General features: G+C 45.5%; 1 protein-coding gene across 1 annotated transcript in view; it reads left to right on the forward strand.

Annotated features, from left to right (window-relative positions):
- The first annotated feature begins 7599 nt into the window (after positions 1 to 7599).
- PASD1 (PAS domain containing repressor 1) overlaps positions 7600 to 22534 on the forward strand; it is a 50350-nt gene continuing 35415 nt past the window's right edge. Inside the window, exon 1 of the mRNA XM_058814117.1 lies at positions 7600 to 7766. The gene's annotated coding sequence lies outside the window, so the exon portion shown is untranslated. The remainder of the gene's footprint in view (positions 7767 to 22534) is intronic.

A 22534-nucleotide genomic window follows, 5' to 3' on the forward strand; every position in this document is an offset into this window, starting at 1 on the left:
ACAAACAAAATCTGAAAAAAACAGATCCACCCCACAAACCTCATCAGACTCATCTGGCTGCCTGCAATGTGCTGGGAAGGTGCTGCTTGCTTGCCAGACAAGGAGCACCAGGAGATGCTCTCCTGGAATAAGAAGTGAGAGGGGGTTTCTTAATGAAGAGAGAACCTGAAGCTGTTTCTAAGACAGTCAGGGGAGCAGTGGAGGTTTGGGGTCAGGGTGAGAAGTGTGGCAGTCCATAACTGCCCTCATGATCACCTCCAGATCTGGGCCAAGTAAGGAGCCAAGTCCTAAGACCAGAAATGCAATCCGTTTTTCACGGGTCTTACTTCTGCAAAGCACTTCCTGACTTTCATGAAAACATGCTCACTAGATAGCTCCTCTCTTCAATCACAAGCCCTGACCAAAACTGATCTTGATATTCCCATTTAGATGAGGAAATTCCAACTGTCTCCTATACTCATTTTCTATAGACACACAAAAATGTCATTGCTTAGAGCTGCATAATAAACCTGATTTCCCCAGGGAAAATCAGAGCCAGAGGTTCATTTCCTGTTATTAGGGATGACTTTTTGCAACACTGCTTGTAGACAAAATCTGTCACATAATACTAGTTTCCAGTACCATGATAATTCACTGATGGTGCTCAGCACCTCCCCTGTGCCCAGAAAAACCATGTGCTTTTCTGTGAGTAGAGAGTGCAGTAACATCCCACGCAGTTCTGAATATCTTTTGGCACATTTCAGTATAATTTTGTGGTAAAACAGTGATAAAATCTCATAGACTTGCAATTTAACTTGCTTTTGTTTAGGTATGAGCAGAGTGGCACAGCCTCAGCAACACATGAGGCTTTCAGCTCACCCTGCTCCCTGGGCAAAATCTCTGTTGGATATCAGTCCACCTGTTTTATGCATTCAGGAAATTACTTAGAACATTTCAGTGTTTTTAAAGAAAGGCAGAAGGAAAACAGTGGAAATTACCCAAGAACCCTGTTGACTTTGGTGCAGGGATGAAGGACACTTTTTTTTTTTTTCTGTGTATCCTAACAGACCATTAAGGAAGGTGTTTGGGGAGCTCTGTCCTGAGGCTTGTTCTTCAGGCTTCTGTCCTTTCCAGTGTCTGGGTTGTGTTGTCAGTGGTCCCTTGAGACCCTCAGGCTGCTTAGTTCTTCTAAAGAACCACTGGCACAATTTATGCCTAAAAATCCACTGCTTGACATGTATAATCTGAGTGTCAAACTATGCCTGGCCTTTCCACAGTGGTTGTTTGAGGTGAGTGAGTTTGCATGGTATCAGGTACATACACAGATATATTTGTATAGTTTTTTCAGTGTTTTCCAATCAGGGTGTAGTAGAATTGTCAACCCTACTGTCTTCTCCACACAAATGCCCTGTCTGCTTTCTGCTGCATCCTTATCCATCTTAAATAATCTTGATTTAAGTGTCTTCTTGTACAGAGCTGGGAAAGGGCCAGTCAGGTCTCTTGGTCATGAAAAGGAAGATTTTGCTTTCCTTACCAAGTGAAATCAGCAGTAGCTTCTCTCAGCACCCCATTGCAGGTGGGTCTGCAGGGGGAAGGCTGCAAAGGGGCCTCTAGAACTGCCTGCAGGACACAGCCACCCTAATGCCACTTTCTGACCCAGTTACCCAGTTAGGGGAGGAGATTAGGATATATTTGAGATCCCTCTGGCCATAGCCCAGTCCAGACACAACAGAGGAGGAGAATGACAGTGAGAAAGATGGGGAGGTATGGATGGAGCAGCTCCTGTGCAGCAGAGCCTTCCCAATAAGGGTGTCCTCTGTCACCCACAGGCACAACCTGGGTGTCTGCTCAGACCCTGGGCTGGAGTAGGAAGTCCAGGTGACCAGGGGGAACTTTCCATCTGGCATGTTTGGCCAGAAGCCCATTGGGTTTTATCTTGGAGTCAGCAGCTGCTGCTCTAATCCAATATGTTGAAAACTGTAAGATTATAACGTTACCTTTGCATGTGCCCTGAGTAAAGGCCCAAGAGGGAAAGGGGAAACCTTCAGTGCAAGGAATATTTGACCTACACAATTCCAACTGCTGTGAATGGGATCAAGTAACTAAGAATGGACAAGTACCAGAGAGAAGCTTTAAAGTGTTACCACCTCGCATGAATAAATTTCAGCAAAGTATTAATAGGAAATATCAATGTTTATCAATGTGGATTATTTCATGTGCTAGCTAGTAACCACTGATTTGTTAGGAAGGATGCACTTGCAGATGATGGACACTAATTCTGCACTGACTTGTCTGTTCTTCCTCTGTGCTCCATCCAAGGGCAGCACTGCAGCTGCTGCTGCTGCCTGCTGCTCCCTCTGCTCATTTGTCCTCTGCCTGCTGAATTCAGTGGGATTTGTGCCTTTCACATAATTATTATTAAGTTTCTGTTTTATGTCCCTGTTCAAGAGACTCTTTGGTAGCTGATTATACTAATCAGAGGTGACTTAACCCATATTTGAATGCAGCAGTCTGAATTTGTCTTCAGCGCAGTCTCCAGAAGATATGAACCAGGCATCAAAGAAAATTAATTCATAGGTACATTATCCTGTGGGATCAAGCTAAAATGTGGTCAAAGAGCTTTAGCTTGTGTGCTCTCATGTAAGGATATGGGTAGGAGAAGGCAGACAGGCTCTTGTTTGTGCAAGTTTCCCCCCTCCCTTCTTTGAGTTAGGCAGAATAACAGATCACAAGAATACTTATCAGAGAATATTTTACTGCAGTTAAGTCAGAACACTTTATTCCTTTACAAAAATAATAATTATTTTTGGAAGTACGATCAGCCACATGAAAAGTATTCTTTAATCTTTTTCTGGGCCAAAATTATGACTTGGGCACTTCTCAGCTTTTCAAATAAATACGTTAATTTATCTGGCCAAGGTATTACTCCAGCACAAGGCAATACAGGACCTTAAATACACACAAAATTTGGGTACTTTTGTTACTTCTAGAAGAACCATCTTAAACCATTTTCTACAAAAGAAGGTCCTGCATGATGGAAATGAAAAAATTCCAGTTGGTTCTCAGAAGCTTAGGCGGAAGTTTGTCCTAAATGGTGATTAACTCATTCATGTATGTTCATAATCCTTTAAAGCAGTTGCATAATATTCCAAGTGGCCCTCAAAGATGCTGTGTAGGACAGTGAGTCCCACAGGAACGCAAGATCTTATGCCAGGGGAGAAATACTGTTCACACTGGAGTAAATGTGTTTTTTGTTCTGCCTTTAATAGTGTTTCTGTTCCTTACTCTAAACTTAATTGAGAATGGGATTTTACCCATCTCCTCACATGATTCTGGCTCAAACCTGAATTCTAGCTTTGAGCATTTTTAAATGGGGAAAATTAAAGTGAAACTAAATAAACGCAGTGAATAGATCCATCTCCAGGAGGAGAAGGACTCTGATAACCTTCCTGCAGCAGAGGTGTGCTCTGAGCAAACAGTCCCTCAGTGCTGCAGGTCCTGGGGAGCAGCTGTGCCACCTGCCCTGCTCCTGCAGGTGGGCAAAGGGCCCTTCCTCCTCCCACAGCAAACACAAAAGGGGATCTCTGAGGTGAGGAGAAGGTCAGAATGCCACGGAAGGGAAAATGCTGTATTTCCAGGAACTTTCAGTGAAACTTCAGACTTGACAAAGATAAGGCTAGATAAGGAATTTCAGGGACAGAGTTCACACGGGTAAACTCTCAGGCAGTATATTTTTATGTTGCAAGTGAGACTAAAATATTCCATAAACTTTCACTGTATTCTTTGCATCAGATCCAATAATTAGTTATTCATCTCCCAGCTTTGATTTTGTTAAGTAACCAATACCCTAATTCAGAGGGAAGAATTTAATCCATTGAAAATTCTGTCCTGGGAGAAGATCAAAGTGAGTCCCGTGGTGTTAAGCACACACCTACAGGACTTGATCCTGAAAAAAAATTAGGTGCATGTTTCAATCAGCCTATCCCTTCTTACTGGCTCCCATGCATTAACCTAAGCCTCTGCGGGGGCATTTTTGGGGTCAGGATCAAGAACCTGTGGAGAAGCCCACAATGAGAGAGCAGGGCTCTGAAAAGGTAGCAAGCAAACAGGTGAGAACCCAGCAGGCTGAGATGGCAATGCCTCCTCATTCCTCTGCACCTACCAACGCTACAGGAAGAGATTGAAAGTCTCTTGGGCGACATAAATACGCGCGATAAGCTCGAACAGAAAACACAAAGGTGAAATGGCCCTGCTTATCAGGCACAATTAAAATGAATAGAGGATGACTAATAAAGAGGCAGTTTAAAATCTTTACATGACACAGTGTCAAGGCAACAGCGTTGTGCAATAGCACTGACACAATTAGCGCTGTGTCCCTGCCTTGGCTCCCGCCCGCAGCCTCCGATGGCGAGCGCGGGGTGCGCGCTGCCGCTCTGCGCTCCGGGGCCGCCGCGGGACCGCGCACCAGCCGCGCTCCGGACCCAGGCAAGGCTGCTCTTCCCTTCTGCCGTCTCTATCCCCTCTTTCCTTCTCGCTTGCGCGATCCCAACCCCCGCGGTTACTGCTGCGTGAAAAGGGGAAAACATCTCGTTGGATTTCTGGGCGCACTCCGCAGGGAGACAAGGCTGAGGTGCCCGATCCTGACCCAGGGCTGGCTGTTGACTTAGCGCCGAGGAATGCAAGCGTTTCCTGCGTAGGAATTTTTGCAGTGTGTAATTTGCTAGTTTGGACAGCCCTTTGCTCGGGATGATGGATGGTGAATGGGAGTGTGATCTTCCAAAATACAGCTCGAGGTATCCTTCTAGTTCTTAATTTAATTATGTCGCTCCTTAGTGGTGCCTGTCAGGCTGCAGGATCTCCCAGTCCACCGAGTGAGTGCAGCAGGCTGGGTTTTATATACATATATGTAACATGAATATACATGTATGTACATACTTATGTATATACATAGATTATATATATATATTAAACACTGTTCTAATATATATATATTATACACTGTTCTATTCACACACAAGAACATCTGTAAAACCGTACGCAATAATATTTATAAGAACAACAAAGATAATTTTTTTTTCTTTGATATTCTTATTTTCTGGCCAAAACCAGCTCTCTCTTGGTTTTACTGCTGCTGGCATGTCTTTGCAATGCAGCACTGTCAAAAATTAACAACATAAATAAATTTGAGGCCATGCCAACCATCGCTGAGCACAGCCAAAGCTGCCCAATGCCACAACTCGCTGAACAATGTGTGCATTTTGCAGTGGCAGAAATGTCTGTTTCCCTGTTCTTTCTTAACTTTTGGAAAGATCCTGGTGAAAAGTGTGTTATTCTAAATGAGATAATTAAAGTAATTGATATGAAAACTCCTTCACCATTGTTGCAGGAGGAGGGGCCCCTGTATTTGCCCAGCCTGCTAGCTCTACCTGCCAGGGGCTGCAGGGGAGTTGATTGGAACACTTCAAATAAGACATGATTTCTGGTCAGCAAAGAATGGTTTTTTATGAGGTAAAGTGGTACTTCTGAACAGTTTGCTTTATTAGAAGGCAGTGTTGATGCTGTTTCCTGTGCCTGTCTGTCTTGTGGGATGGGGGCTGGCCAAGGAAGTGTCCCAGCAGTGCCAGCACCCCTGGCCAGCTGCTAGCACAGCTCAGGGCAATGGCTGCAGCACTTGTACCTTGGGGGGAAACCTACCACAGCCTCTTCGGGGCCACATCCTGCCTGCCTGTGCTTCCCACCCATCCGTCTGGGGGTGCTGAATCTTCAAGTGCCTTAGACACAGAGTTTGATGTTCTCATCATTCCCCATATACTTCCCCAAATGTGCATCTGCATGTCCATGTAGGGAGGCAGTGACTTCCATCCATCCCATTGGTGATGGTCCCTGCTGGACAGGCTGCAGAGGCACACCTGAACCCAGGTAAAAGTGGAGAGAAATGCTGCATTTGACATCTGTTGTGTCTTGTCTGAAAGCGAGCAGGAAGGATTTTTACCACATGAATGAGGGAAGGGTTGCTGTGTTTCACACGACGAGGCTGCGTGCCTCAAAAACCCACTGTAAGTGAGAAAAAGAGATTTGCCACTTGTGGCAGGCAGCACAACCAAGCTATTTTCTTTGCCTTATTTACTTTGACAGCAAAGTAAATAAGAAATATTAACTGTGTGCAAAGGTGCCCTTTTACTTGTGCTCATCAATAACAGCTGATGTTCCTCAGGGTTATTGCTGTAACGTCACTTTCCTCACTGGCATCAGGTTCATATTAGAAACCTCATGGCCTCATAGGAAAGTCTCTTGTCCCCTGCCCTGTTTGTGGGTTCTGCTTTTGTCCCCCGTGCTGTGCTTTGGGGCACTGGCACGTGGGGACAGGGCTGTGCAGGCTGCCTGTGTGCCTGCCCCTTTCCTCCTGCAGAACGAGGGCTGGGAGAGGAACAGGAATTTTGGCTAAGCAAAGAAAGCCAACTGTGAGAATGCCAGCTGTGGGAAAGGGCTGCTAGGCAGTAACACTCCCAGAGGGAGCAGATCCCCCAGCATTGCATAGGTGAAGGAACAGTTTCCAAGAGGAAGCTGCTTGGAGTGGAGAGGGGGCGAAAAGAACCCCAAAAAATTAACTTGCTGGTAAGGGAGTGCACTCAGTTTTGGAAGTTGCTTGGAGTAGCCCGGGGCCGGAGTCAGGGACCCAGCGATATTCTCCCAAGCCGTCCCAGCTGTGGCGTCAACCAGTGGTGTCCCAGCGCAGCGCTGGTCCCCAGCCGGCGGTGCCTTGAGCAGAGAGAGGAAGAGACTCCAGAACAGCCTTAACGCCCCAGCTTTGGTACCTACGGCTTCCAGATACAAGAGAAGCTTAAAGCAAACTCTGGCGATGGGCAGGACCGCATGGCACCACTGAGCAGCGGCTCCGGCCCGACTGTCCGGCCGCACCGTGGCAGCGCAGGCGGGACCCCGGGGCTCCTGCACCGGCTGCGGCTCCGCAGGCACGGGCAGGGAAAGGAGCTGCCCGCTGTCCTTGGAGAGGAGGGTAAACAGTTACACTGGAGAAAGGGAATTCAGAAACCCCCGAAAAACCTATGAGGAAGGAAGCGGCAAATGTTAAATGGGTGACTCACGATGCGGGATGACTAATCCCGTCAGGGCACAGCTCGTGCTGCGCCGGGAGCCGGTGCCGCGCTCCGGGCGGGGAGCGCAGAGCGGCTGCGGCTCCGTCGGGGCAGCCGGGCCGGGCCTCGCTCCGCACGGACGGAGAACGGGCCGGTCCCGGCGGGACTCCGCGGCCGGTACCCGCGCATCGGCGTCGTGACCCACTTTCCACTTTCCGCCGCTTCCTCTCGGCGCCCGACACCGCCGCTGCCGCGCCACCTGCCCGGCCCCGTCCGGGCCCCGCGCCCGCCGAGGTGCACGGCTCCTCCCGTGCGGGGCTCCTCCCGTGCGGGGCTCCTCCCGTGCGGGGCGCTCCGCTCCGCCCCGCGCTCTGCCCGCGGCTGCCGGTGGCGGTGCCGGTGGCGGCGGGGCGGGGAAGCAGCGCGCCTGTGCAGTGCCGGGGGCCGGGCCCAGCCCGCCGCGTTACACAACCGGCCGCCGCCACAGCCGAGTTTCACAAGTCCCGCAGCCCGCGCCCCCCGTGCGCCCACCGCCGCACCGTCGGCACTGCCCCCGGCCCGCCGCGCTCATGCCATGTCCCCGCCGGGCAGCGGGACCCCGCGGGCAGCGGTAACCCCTGCGGCCGGGGGGGCACCGCGCCGGGGCTGGGCATGGCACTGAGAGCGGCTCCGGGACGCGCATCTTCCTAGGCGGTACGTACGGCCGGGACCGCCAACCCTGCCGGCTCGGGAGGGAGGGATGGAGGGAGGGAAGGAGGGGACCCGCACCTGCAACCCCTGGGAAAGCTGCAGGGCTGGGACGCGGCACTCGCCGCTCCGCCCGACCTTCTTCGGACGCTGCCAGGACGGTCCCAGGTAAGTTCTGAAAAGGAAAAACTGACAGCTGCAAGTCCTCTGTTTTTTTTCCTTTAAAAATCTGTGTATCGTCAAGACGGGCAGAGCACGCAGCGCAGGGTGTCCGGAGGGCTCTGGCTGTAGAGGGCAGGCGGGAAGGGGACCCCGGGACCGGGATGCAGGAGCGCATCCCGAAGCCTGCACCGGCATCCCCGTCCCGCAGCGCCCGCGGACCGCGGCGCTCGGAGCCGCCACGGGCTGAGCGCGGCTGAGCGTGCCGTGATTTGGGATTGAGGGAAGCTGATTTTCAGGAGACTGAAATGGGTCTGATCGCAGGCTTCTCGTTCTGTCTTAAAGTTCGTCGTTCGTGGAATGTATTTGACTGAAATAGGTTGGAGAAAAACCTCTGAAATGAGTCTTGCACCTAAAAAGATAGCATCTAAAATCCAGGTTGAAAAGTCATTCTTCCCACCAGGGTTGTTGTGTCATTTGATTTTACAGAATGTTTACATTATGAGTGGGGAAATAAGAAGGCTTTGCAAGTCCCTCACATGTTTCAGCCACGGATTTGTGAATGGTAACTCCACGCCTTGGTCCTTAGTGGCAGAAATTGTGAAGTGATTGCTCTGGGTAGCTCGCACTGGAAGCGCAGGTCGGAGCTGAGCCCTGTGTGATTCATCAGTGAGGTGTCGCACGCGGTTTGCTGTAGTCCTTTGTGAAGTGCCACAGTCCCCGAGGGCAGGAGGCCGGTCGCTGCTCAGTGGATTTTGGAGAAGTCCAGCACAGCAGTCCCTTTGCGGAGACAGAACTGGCACCCGAGTGCCAAGCCGGGGCACTTGATCCTGATCCGTGGATGAAGTTGTCCCCTTCAGCAGGGGGGTGGCTCCGGAAATAATGCCCCGAAATCAAAGCTGTTGAGCTGCCCCACGCCTTACCTGCCTGGGGAGGGTAGGGTTATTTATTAGCTGAAGTTTATTTTGCTGTGTGCAGTGAAAGCTGTGGTGTTGATTTCACTAGAGGGATTAGACTTTCTGGTGTATCCATGAGAAAATCTTAGGAGTCACTTCCTTCATTTTTGAGCAGAATGCCAGTGCTCCCTGTCCTTATTTTGCTGGATCACTGCTGGCTAATCCCTAGCTCTGGAAATGTGAATTTGGCTTAAAGAGACAGCTAGCTCTTCATGGGTTTGATGTGTAGGCTTCACAGTCCTCCAAGATGTAAGGGATGTTGCAGACACTTTCAAGAGTGCGCAGTGTGCAGCCCTGGTACTGAGTGTCTGACAATGTGGTGTTTTGGTTGGGAATTTGTCATTTTTATAAATTTCCTAGGCTGTAGTCCCTCACCATAGTTATTCAGTCAGAATAAAACATTCTGACTGAATTTCATGTATTTCAGAAAAATGCATTGGATTTTGGGTTTTTAGAAACTGTATTTTAAAAAAAAGTAGATCATTCTCCTGTAATGTGCTAATCAGAGTAAGCCAGCATGTCAGTGTTGCACCAGGGAGGACCAGAACAAGTGCACTTGGGACTCTGTGGCTGATGGAGCCCTGACAAACACAGCAGGCACTAATGAGGACAGGAAGCTCCAGGAAAAGCCAAAAGTTGAAATTTGTGTGGAAAGGAGGAGTTCTTATCTCTTGGGTTGAACATGTGTAGTACCAAATCTTTAGAATTTTTCTGGAAGAGGTAATAGGAATAATGAACATGGCTTTAGGAGTGGTTGCTTGCTGCTCACTTATCCTGATTGTTCCATGTTGTGGATTACAATTAATTGATTTAAAGGAAAAAGTTAAATTGGCTTGAAATGTGTTTATAAACGGCAAACTTCAGTAGGATATGTGATAGTTCTTGGGTTTTAGCCACTGAGACTATATCTGTATTAAATTATTTTTCTGGTTTAAGACATACATCCAGTACACAAAAATAGCTCAGAGTTAAAGATTAAAATTAGCAAATGAGTAGTTCATAATTAAAGTCTCATGATAGAGGAAGTGGCATTACATTGCAGAGATGCTGATGTCAAATCCAACTTCTGCTCATTAGTAGTATCAAAATATTGGTAGGATGTCTTTACAGTTTGGAGCCAGGGCTTGTCTGTGAACAGAAGTTGCTTTGTTTCGTCCTAAATTACTCAACCTCCCAAGATTCACATGTAATGGTACAAAGGTTTTAGTGCCAACATAGATCATTCTTTCAAGACTGAAATAAGCTGTGTGCCTACATCAGAGTGACTGAATTCAGGCTTGTACTGGAACACTTAGAGATCCTAGTGAAATAATATGGCATTAAACAGAGCAGTAAAAACTTACAAACACCAAAATATATGAACCAATGCTTTCTGGTATTATTGAAATGATAGACCTCTTTACTGCTTCAGTTACAAATCTCTGTCAGGGAAGTCAAACAGCTGTATTTATTTGTTAGTACCTGGATGACCCCCGTCTTTGAGTGAGTCCTGGCTCAGCTGGGGCCGTGCTCTGCTACAGCAGCAGCTCTGTGCCCACCACAATGGCCCTGGGGATCTGCTTTCCTACCTGTAGCACCACCAGCTCTGTCCCATCCTCAGCCCAGGCTGAGGCCATTCTGTTTTTTTTGCCTTGTTTCACTGCTACTTTGGTGTGACCAAAAGTATATGGCCAATATGCCCTGTGACCATAAGCTGAAGGAGCAATGTCCCTGTAGAAAAGTCCTGCAAGACCCGACTTGTTGTCACTCCAGTCTCCCTTAAACCCAGATTTAAGGGGGGCTGACGTGATGGGAGGCCCCAGCAAGAGCTCTGTGCACAGCTGGGCGTGCTGGCTGCACGTCTGGCCAGCCTCAGAATCACCAGATTCAGTCAAACCACAAAGGTGTGTGCGATTAATGAGAGACTTTGACCTATTTCATATTCCTTTATTGTCTTTGGCCTTGTCTACATGGGGAAATTACACCAATTTAGTTTAAGTCTGTTTTTAAAGTGATTTGATTAACCTGATGTGACCTTGTGTACGGACATTCTTATTTAGGTTCAAATGAGCTTATTTGGGTTCAACCAAAACCTGCACTTAGTCAATTTGCACAGAACTGAAATTAGACATGCCTAAACTGGAAGGGGAACTGATGTCTCTAAATAATGACACAACTTTCTCATGAAAGCAGAACCTTCTGTAGAATCTGGAACAGAGTGTAATTACTGACAAATCTGCAGGCAAGTGAAAGCTATTCATAGCAAAGGTTTCAAAAAAACCCAGGGAAAACAGGCAAAACTTAAATATCTTGGTGAGACAAATGAAGAAGTGCCAATAATCCCAGTCCTGGAATACTGAAAGCAGAGCCACAAGGCTTGCATAGCTGGCAGCAAGGCTCTCCCATGGCTCTTCAGATGCAGAAGAGGGCAAGCATTTGTGTCCTTTACATGGAGTCCCTAGAGACTCAGAAAATAAAAAAGCAATGCAGGAAATGTTAGGCCAGCTGGTTTGAACACAACAGTACCCAGCGTCTCATGACGTATTTTGTAGGAAACGAGATTTTATCAAAGATGGATTGTGCTAGACTAATCTAACATCTTTTTCATATAACAGATTATTTAGATGGGGTAGGGTAGGAATGCCATTTATCTAAAGCCAAGTATTTGATACCATGCCCCACAGGATGTTACAGCTTAAAATGAGGATGGTGGTTCAAGACAAGAATTGAAAGGTAGAAAATAATCTGGCCAAAGAGAAGATACAACCATTGCATGCAAATAAAGTTCTCTGAATGGAAAGAGGTACTGAGAGAAAATCACCAGGATGGAGGGAGATTGGTGGTGCTGCTCCCTTGGGACCAGGCTTGGGGCTGTTGGATGGATCCACTCTGACCTGTGTGCAGGGTGTGGGTGTGTGCCCAGGAGCTGTGTGGGATGACAAAAACTTGGGAGGAATTGTCACTACAGAGGAGGGTCACATTATCACATGAAAGGTATTTAGATGACTTTGTTGATTGGGAGTGATAGACATAAAATGGCATTTAATAGTGCTGAGTGCAAGGTCGAGTAAAGTCCTAAGCATGGAGAGCAGTAACAAGAATTTCCAGTGTGAAATAGGAGCTCATCAGTTGTCCATGACACAAGGGAGAAATGTGGATGCACTGGCTGTTCAGAAGATACCTGGGAGCAAGCACTGAGATGCATCTGGGAAGGAGACCACTGATGTCTTGGATACCAAAGGAAAATAATGTGAGAAATTCAAGGAAATGTGATAACAATCATTGTACAGATCATTGTACAGCGTGTCAATACAAGAGCTCCAGGATGTTTTTGGAGTGGTTTACTGATATTTTGCATAGTTCCAGACACCCCTGCCAAGAAAACGTTGAATTCCAGCAGTAGGAGGGTGAGAGATGTGGTTACACAAACACATCTGTTGTGCAGTGTGACGTTAAAGAGCATCATCTCTTTAGCTCTGGCCAGGTGAACCAGTGAAGGGACAGGCTACATTGGGGTACTTGACACACAATTGGCACTATATAGCGAGAGGGCAGGAAAAAAATAAGCTAATAGATAGCATCTGCACTAGGTCAAATTTTCTAAATTGGTCATGAATAAATTTGGGTGGAGAATTAGAAGAAAGCTTGTATCTACCCAAGGATTGAAGTTGCATAAGAGTCTTTCAATTAGGGTAGTTTTGAGATAGATCTTGATAATCTTATGAAAGAGGTTATACAATTAAATTAGAGAGTTCCTGGAGATAGGAAATTACATTTGCAGAATTAGTTCTTTGCTCTGCAGTGTAGCCATATTTTTAATGTATGCTTGAAGGAGAATGGATCTTGTTTGTTTACACTTTTAACCCCATGTCTCAAGTCTTCTTCTGTTTTCTTGGGAGACAAGGCAAAAAATATTATTCTCTGTTGCTGCAGGTTTGAATCTTTTTTCTCCCACATCTGAGTTCCTCTCAACACTAGACATTGAAAATGTACAGTGCAGATTCCTTGTAGCATTAGACAGGCACAATTGCCTTCAAATTTTTCTGGCGTGCTCCCTGGTTCAACCTGTTCATCTGATTTTGAGCCAGAGATGTTTTTCCTTCAGCCTGTGTTGCCAGTGACCGTATTACACTCCATGGTGTATTTTCTGGGATCTGTTGCTGGCATAAATGAACTCTGTGTGGCCTCATGGGCTGCAATACTGGCAGGGATCTTCACCTGCCCTTTGCTGTGTCACAGAACAGTTTAATCTTACCTGCTTCTTATGTGAATCATAAGTTTACTGCATGACATGAGGATGTGTTCTTGGGCTTTTGGTGCCCCTTGGCAGGTTGAAGAGTTGTTGTTTTCCAGCATTGGCTTCCAAGACAATGAGTGCTGGGTTGGGGTTCCCTTTTAACCTGATATTCCTAAAGTAAGTTGGGAACCTGGACTTAGTATCAGCTCTGCTCTGGTGCTGATCAGAGCAAAATTCTCTAAATCATGCAAGATAAAATCTAGAAGAAAGAAGTGACTGCTGACCACTAGTGATGAATTAGTCACTTTAAAAACACAGTGTGGTTAGTGTAAAGTTGAATGTATGATGTCTATCTTATTGCAAGAAGGAGAGAAGGAAGTAGATAAAACAAGACAGAAATGAAGCAGGCAAGGAAGAAGGAAAACAGCTCAACTTAGCCTGCAGCAGAGATCGCCTACCTGCCAATGTGTCTGTAAAGGGAAATTGAAATATTGAAAAATGTCAGCACCAATGAGGGTAACACCGAGGTGGTAGAAGAGGAAGTACGTTAACCAAACTCCATGGAGCTGTTGAAATGCATTGAATCATCTGACTGACTTGTATTCTTAGGCAAACACAATCATACAATTGATTAATTTGTCGACATTCCTTTAGCGCATAACGCCATGGTAACTGGGAGGCTCGCTAAACATTGCTGTGGAGAGAGCTGCAAAACATCTTTGTTTGGGGAGAGGGAGGGGGCAGAGCCAGGCCTTGGAGCCCGGGCTGTGGAGGACTGCTGCAGGCACACAGACACACACAAACACACACACAAGCACACACAGACGTGCACTGGAGCTGGGCTCCTGTTGCAGGTGGTGGAAGGTGAACATCAGGTGACTTGCAGGTCACACACGTGTTCTGGGATGATCAGAGAGGTGGCCCTGGCTAACAACTGCCTTCAACACATTTGCTACCTGATGTCTGCAGAGCTGACAGGCTGTACCACCCTCCTGCTGGGTCCCTGTCACCTGCTGTGACAGCAGGCAGGGACAGCAAAGGGTTTGGTGTTTCCTGCACCACTGTCCCATGGCACGCAGGGCTCTGCCACCCTGCACATCACCTTCCAGCAGCTCCTGGGACCTCAGTTCTTCAGGGCTGCTCTGCAGGGGCCTGTTGTGTGAAATAGAAATGTGTTTTCAGTTTTACACCAAGTTCCCAGGTTTTGGCTGGCTGCTGTGTGGTACCTGCTTGTACCTGCCTGTTCTCTGTGTCCTGGCTCTGGGCAGAGGCTTCACCTCTCTTTATCCATTATGGCTCAGCAGAGACCTGCACTGGGCCTCTGCCTCCCCATGATTGTGGAATATTCTGAGTTGGAAGGATCATCCAGGTGTTCCCCCTCACCTATAAGTAAATGTGAGGTGGTTTGCTGAGTGTCAGTTATAAGGAGATTGGCTGATGGACTAATAAATGAATGCAAAGATATTTGTAGGTGTGTTTATTCTTGTTTACAAAGTGCCAAAGCCTAGGCAAGATTTTCGAGTATGTAGCAATGGCAGGAATCATATCTATAAAAATGCTAATCTCCTCTCTTGCTTCATCTGTTCAGCCCACAAACACATGCATATACACATGCTTAAAGGAAACTAATAAAAGGTTTGTTGGTTCTTTTCTGGGCTCAGCCTACTTTAATCTTGGTTTAATGCAGAGCACAATGCAGTGCATTGCTTCCGCACAATAAAGTTTTGATCATAAACAACCAACTAAGTAAACCATTTTTTGGGGTAATTAATGAGCAATAGATGAGCTGATAAGGGCTCCCATTGCTGATAGGTATTTTGCATAGATATGGCAGCATTATAGGAAGATTCTCAAGCCAGTGCAGAGACTTTATCTGAAGGGGATGAGATAAACCCTGGCCCTGATGAAGACAAAGGTTGAACTTCCACCAGCTTCTTTGTGGGGACCTCTCCCAAAGTATCAGCTGAAGAGAAAAATAGGAGTCGGTCCTTGTTTTTAGGCTGTTCAAAGCTCTGCTGCACAAACTGCAAATAGGTGTTTGTGTATAGAGGAGGATGCTGTGTGTTTGGTCCACTGTTGGCTGTCACAGCCAAGGCAGCAATTAGGGAGGCTCTAATGGCTGGGGAGGGTTACACCCCTTGCTGAGGAAGTTTGACCATAAACCTGTTTGTCCTGTCTCTGAGTGCAATGTACACTGGCTCAATTTACAGTAACTTAAAAACATTCACTCTGATCAAACTGCTTCCAATCAAATTTTATTAAGTGATGTGTTAAGTGTGTGTGTTAAATGACTCACACGAGACAAAAAGGTGGGACTTGGGTTGACTCTGCTACTGATGTATATATTAAAGATGAGTATTAATAGTTTGCTTTTACTCTTGAATAATTCTAATGGCTTCCTTTTGGGGCAGGCTTTTTGTCCAAAGGGCACAGCAGGAAGTATTAATAAAACAAACTCTTTGTGCTAATCTTGACACCTACATTTTCTGTTTAATTTTGCTTATGCAGAGGGCTGAGCCTTCTCATTAGTGGAGACAATGTGTCAACAGAGGAAAAGTGAGTTACTGTATTTTCCTTCCGTCATAAACGCTGGGGTTAACCTCCCACACTCAGCAGTGTAATTGCACAGGGAGCTTGCACTGGCCTTGGTGCCAGTCCTGGGGCTGGCAATTCTCGTTGCTCATCCTGCTGCAGCATGGGCTTCTGAGAAAGCACTTTCTTATCTGAGCCATCTGCACATCTCATGGGACTTGGCCTTTCGACTCGGCCTTTCAATGGACTTCAGCTCTGTTGCGGTGTTCGCAGGGGAATGAGGGAAGAGATGAGGATCTGACTCCGTGTTTCAGAAGGCTTGATTTATTATTTTATGATATATATTACATTAAAACTATACTAAAAGAATAGAAGAAGAAAGTTTTCATCAGAAGGCTGGCTAAGAATAGAATAAGAAAGAATGATAACAAAGGTTTGTGGCTTGGCTCTCTGTCCGAGCCAGCTGGGCTGATTGGCCATTAATTACAAACATCCAACATGGGCTGATCAAAGATCCATTTGTTGCATTCCACAGCAGCAGATAACCATTGTTTACATTTTGTTCCTGAGGCCTCCCAGCTTCTCAGGAGGAAAAATCCTAAGGAAAGGATTTTCCATAAAAGATGTCTCCGACACAGCTCCAGTCCAGTGAGACCTCCAGGTGTCTATGTCTCACTGGGGCTGGAGCTGAAGTCCATTATTTGGGGAAGGTTGCACCTCTCAGGAAGCCTTGCTGAAAATTATTTTGCATGGGAAAATTGTCTGCAATTCTGTTTTTCAACTTTCTGGAAATAATTCAGAATATGGAAGAAGAGGCTCCCAGAAGAAGGTGGTTAGAAGGAAAGTGTATATGGTTCTGAAATAATCCTGGTGTATTGTCTGGAAAGGGCAAAAATCCATTGCCTAAAATGGGAGAAGAATAATTGCAAAAAAATGGACTAAAATTGCCACTAAGCCATTTGTAAACCTGAAATGGGGCTGAGTCAGAGTTTTGTCTTATCCAGGGTACATATTTTGAATCTGGAGCTGAATTCCTTATATTGGGTATATTCATAGTTAAAAGGGCATGAGTGTTCAAATGGAGTCTGAAGTGTTAGAATGATGAGTTTGTTGGTAGTACACTGTTGTGACTAGAGCAGAATTTCTGTTTTCACTTGGGGGATGAAAAAAGACTAATGCCAACAAGAACAGCTTCTGTGTTGTGATTTTTTTTTGAAGGAAAGCATGTGAATATTAATAAATGATCCAACTGGGATAGCATCTTTCTTTAAAATTGTCCTTAGAGATAGTGTATTATATTAACAAACATGAATTTAGTTGTACAGTAAGTAAAATTTTATAAATATAAATCATCAACTTATTTCAAAAGTTGCAGTGCTGAGGAAATTTTTCTGGGATTTTCTAATATAGGCTGGTTTGAATTGTTTGAATAAGAAGAGATATTGGTGAATAAATCAGATAATGGGCTGCTTTACATAGAAGGCATAATGCCTGTTTATGATGTATAGAAGTCCTAAGAGAGATGAATTGCCAGTTTAATCTGCTTTGGATTGTGTTTGAAATCTACTTTTATGCAGCATTTCTGACTGCTTTAGAGATTACTCTTCAGACACTTACAAAGACTTCATCTCTATTTGAATACAGCTCTACAAGGTCACTGGCAGGCCAAGGTTCATTTATTTCACTTGGTTTTTAGTCCCTTGACCTTCAGGTAATACTTGATAAGTATTGCCAAAATTTTTATTCTGTTCTAGTTGCTCTGGCCAGAACTTAGGAAGCTGAGTTATCACTCTTACCAGGAGTAATAGAGACCAACTCTTCTGCCTTTGGAGTCTTTGCTTTTATTTGAGAAAAAATTTGGAATTAATATTTGTCTTTCCTGACGTGAACATCATGCTTTGTGAGGGTAAAATGTCAACCAATTTTATTAGCAGCTGATTTTTCTCACAACCTTGCAACACTTGCAGCAGCTTCCATCGAAGGGCCCTGATGGGGAAACATTGGTGAAAGGATGACATGCAGTGCTGGAGAGGGGAGGAGCAGGATTGCTACTCTGCATAAAGGCAGCAAGCATCTGGGAGATATTAAAAACTTCTGACAGGGATAGGAAGATAATTCTCAAGATAATTCTGTATTGAGCTCTGCTCTGGCTTCTGTCTCCTGCCAAGCTCTCCCAGGATCCCCAAGCTTTGGGTCACATTCATGGCACCAGGGCAAATTCTGAGAAAACTGGGCTGGTTGTGTCACCCTTCAGCTGCAGATGCAGCAGAGCTCCCCCACTGCAGTGCAGCACCAGCAGACCCAGTCTGTTATCACCCTCCCATGGAGGATGATGGTTTCTAAAGCATTAACATTCACGTCAGGTCTAGATAGGGATCAGCAGAGGCTTAAATCATTGTCAGGAACAGATGTGAGACACCTAATCAGTTATTTCCTAAGGAAAATGAGTTTGATTGCATGAATAGTTGTAAATATTTCATTCAGCAGCTCAGCTACTACAGCAATGGTAAACAAGTCTCTGAGGCTGAAGAGAAGCATTTTGTGGCACTGTACTTGATTTCTTATTCATTTTAACTTCAGTGCAGAAGAAATAAGTTTAGGTACTTTGGATTACATTTTGTGACAGCACTGATTGTAGCCAGGGGCTCACTTTGAAGACAGCAAAGAGAAGCATGGAAAGGTTTGGGTTGGAAGGGACCTTAAAGATCATCTGATTCCAGATGGCAGGGACACCTTCCACCAGACCTGGTTGCTCAGAGTCACATCCAGCCTGGCCTTGAACACTTCCAGGGGTGGGTATCCACAGCCTCTCTGGGCAACCTGTGCCAGGGCTTCCCCACCCTCACTGTGAAGGATTCCCTCCTCACATCTAATATAAATCTAATCTCATTTAGTTTAAAACCATTCCCCCTTTTCCTATAAATATCCACGTATGTAAAAAGTGTCTCTCCCTCTTTTTTATAAGTTCCCTTTAGTCTTTGAATGTCACAGTGAGGTCTCCCCAGAGGCATCTCAAGAACCCCAGCTCTCTCAGCCTGTCTCCACAACAGAGGTGCCCCAGCCCTCTCATCGTTTTTGTGGTCCCTTCTCTGGACTTCCTGCAGCAGGTCCACATCTTTCTTGTGCTGAAGACCCCAGACATGGATGCAGAACTCCAGATGGGCTCTCATGAGGGCAGAGCAGAGGGGGAGAAGCACAATCCTTAACATCCCTAACCTGATAACCATGCAGCGCTCGTCCTCGGGATGAGCGCAGAGCTGGAGATCCTGCCCCTGGTAGGTGTTCATGGCACCAGGGTGAATTCTGGCTTTGAGAGGAAGATGACAGCCTGAGCACCCATCCCCTGCCTCAGCTTTTGCAGTTGGTGCCAGGCTGTGGGGGGAGCACAGCCACTGTGGTGGCTGGGCCAGGATCAGGTGCTCTGTGCCCCTTCGGCCAGTGCAGCCTCAAATCTCTGCTGGCTCTTTGGAGAGCTTGCTCTGCGTAAGCAATAATTCGGGACACAGATTTAATTCCTTGTTTGTTTTGCACTTCTCACTTGTTAAAACCAAATTAAATTGGAAGAAAGTTTGATATTAAACCGGGGCGGGTGTAAAGCCAGTTTCAAAGTAGATCAGAGTGTCAGTAGTGATCTCTTGCAGAAAGGCTGCTGAGAGGAAGGAGAGGAAGGAGGAAGTTAGCTTTTCTCTCTACCTAATTGGATGTTTTCCCTGTTTGAGTTTCAGTTAAACTACTGCGTATTTTACTTGTGATTTTCAGCAGATGTGCACGTAAGCAGTGCACTAAAGGAGCCTGGCAGTACAGATGATGTTTACCTCGCAAACGTGGTGTGGAATTCTGAGGAAACTGGGACTGCCAGCTAAAGGTCATGGGCATTTTTAACTTCTGCTGCTGGCTTCATGCTCCTGTGTAGATGTTGGTCAGGAATCTTGCTGGTCTTGGTGGTCTTCTGTAGTCAGATTATCACAGAAATAAGCTTCATGTGCTTTTTATCCACGTACATTAAAATATGATTCCTTTCATCAGCTGATTTTAATGTGGATTTTCTCAGCCAGCCTAATTTTGTTCTGTTAAATACAGTAACAGACATTATTAGTATATGGTTACTCAATTTAAGGTGCTTTAGTCAGGAAAGCCCTAGGTAAAAAACTCATGTTTACCTTCATTCTGGAAAACACAAATATATCCTGCTTCTTTCACCCAAGAATTACACAGGTGGTTAAAAATAGAGACATGTGCCAATGGATCTGGTTGAATGGAGGGCCAGGCTCTGAATGCTATTTTCACTCTGTCCCAGGTGAAATATGCTCTCACACTGCAGCCTTTTCTGCTGGGCTAGTCTCTAACTTGAAAACCAGGGACCAGAGGTGTCAAGCATTCAGATTTGCCATCTTTGTCAGTCACATTCATGCAGCCAGGATTGCTCAGCAGGGTGGCAGTGCCACTGCTACTGCCATTAACTAGCTTAAGTAGAGGAGAGTTGTCCTTTGGGAGAGAGGGACCCACGTATTTAATTTAATGGTCATGCTGGAGTGTTGATTTAGACTGATACTAGGAGGATTCTTGGTACTGGACTGTTGCAGATCTGAAATAAATCATATTTTAAAATATTCTGTGTGCTTGCACAATTGTAATAACCCACAGACAGAATTTAGATGTCCAGAAAAGCACATATGTACTTAATATCAAGGATGCCCATCCTTGAGGAACGTGGCCAGTTCTCTGTCCTGCATCTTCCACCCTGAGGAGGGGATTTTGGGACAAATCCCCCTGACCATGCTGCAGTGGGGGACAAGGGACCCTGCAGCATGGTCAGAGCCTCTTTGAGGACAGGGCAGTAGAAATGCTGCTGTTTGATCCACTCCCCTTCCCCTGACCTCTGTGTTTAATCAAATCTTTTTTACATTAACATTGTCTGGGAGGGACACATCTTTTCTGGTCTTCAATAGTTTAAAAAAAAAAAAAAAACTCCAAGAAAATCCCCAAAGTGAATGGGACATTCAGCCATGCTGAGTCATATTTTGTTATTATGAGTGATTATCCAGCCAGCCATGCAAATAAACTGTAAGGGGAAAAAAGGATGTGTGTGAATAGCTTATCTATGACAGAATGAGGCCTTGGGTCTTTGTGCATAATATGTGTAACAATAATGACCTAGTATGAAAGTGTTCCAGTGACTGACATATTTGCAGTCTAAAAAAGATAAGAAAGTAATGAGAGAGAGATCTGTGGATGTTTATCTTCTCTTTTCTTCTTCTTGAAGGAAAGTTTTACTTACTCGTTATATTTCTAGTGCATATCCATGGTACCATGCTGGATGATGAATATGATTGCAGTTAATTGTTTAAATATTCCTTTATTCCTGAAGCTTTCAAAACAAGTATCCATCTTTTGAGGAGCTAGTTGAGAAGTGATGTGGGCAAGATAGCGCAAAAAGAGAATATTGGATGTGAAGTTTAAAGTGCCTCAGAGAAGAGAAGCATGTGGGGGTGTTTTACAAAACGGAGAAAATACCCCTTATTTTACATTATTACCAAGATCAGTTATATTATTAGCAATACCAGCATAAGTGGCAACAATTCTTCTTGAAAATAACTTGTAAACTTCAGTAGTTCATCCTTGGCGTACCAGAAAAGGAATTACAGTTGGGCCAACATCTTTTCTGCTGCATAAGTCTTCTAGTGTTACTTAATGCAAATACTACAGATGAGTACAACTTTGTCCAAAATACATTTGCTGACTATATTTATCATCTGCCTTCTTCATAGTAAACAAGAAGAGACATCTGTGGAGAAGGTCTGGTGGCCACAGAAAATATTTTGCATCACAGTCTCTAAGTGGTGCCATTGTGAGCTATTCTCAGCTCAAAGAGCTGTTCTCCAGGGCAGCTGAAACACAGATGGATATTTGGTGTTTGTGCCCCTTGGTGACTGTATTATATATTTGTAATGCAAGGAGTAAAACACTGGGTGGAAAGTGCCACTTCAAGACACCTGAGAGTGTGATTTTGGGAATTGCAATGATGTAGTAGGTTTTCTCACAATAATGCTCAAGTCTAGCCCTTAATCATGCACTTGAAAGAAGTGGGCTCAGGCCTTATGAAAGGTGTTTACTTACTCAGCTTTAAGGCACAGGCCAAGAAATAACTTGATCGGATTAGCCGAGTTTGAATAGGAGCAGCAGCAAATGGAATCAGATGAGTGTGAACCATGTTGCTGTGCTCTCTGTTAGAAAAATATCTGCCAGCTGCCATTGCAGAGAGTAATCCTGCAAGGTGCTGACACCTCCAGTCCACATTGCCCAGGGGAGCTGGGCCAGGGCACTTCAGGCGTGCAGCTCCCATTGCTCACCTTAGCTGAACAGTGTTTTTCCTGTGAAATCCTACTTTTCCCTGTTATATAAAGGCTGGCTCTTCTCTGCCTCTTCCTCCTTGAAAGGCTCTTGATGCTCACAGGGACTGAGTGCATTGCTGGTTATTACTGCAAGATTACAGAGATGGCAGTGCTCAGGTCAGTGGGGCATGAACGTGGCTCAGCTGGAGCACAGATGTGAGCAGATCATGTAAAGAAAGCAGCTGAAATTCTGGGAGCCAAATGAGGATAAGACAAATTTTGAAATCTAAGGGCTTTGTTTAAAAGCCTTTTGACTTAGGTGCAGATTATACCTGAAATGCTCTAGAATTAAACACATCAAGAGGGTAAGGATGTTTCTTATGCTTGAACTTGAATGCATGAAGGCAAAGATGGAAAATGAGGTCACCTAGCTCAGCTGCAATGAATCCTTTGATATTCATTTAATGGATAAGTAGATATAACTGAGCTTGCAGTGAAGACTTTGAATTTTAACTACTAAAGCTCCTTATAATTTTCTCACAAGTCTTTTACATAAACTGGACATTGGGAAGCATTTCT

This window comes from Ammospiza caudacuta, chromosome 14, assembly GCF_027887145.1.
Source record: "Ammospiza caudacuta isolate bAmmCau1 chromosome 14, bAmmCau1.pri, whole genome shotgun sequence".
In the NCBI taxonomy this organism is placed as follows: domain Eukaryota; kingdom Metazoa; phylum Chordata; class Aves; order Passeriformes; family Passerellidae; genus Ammospiza; species Ammospiza caudacuta.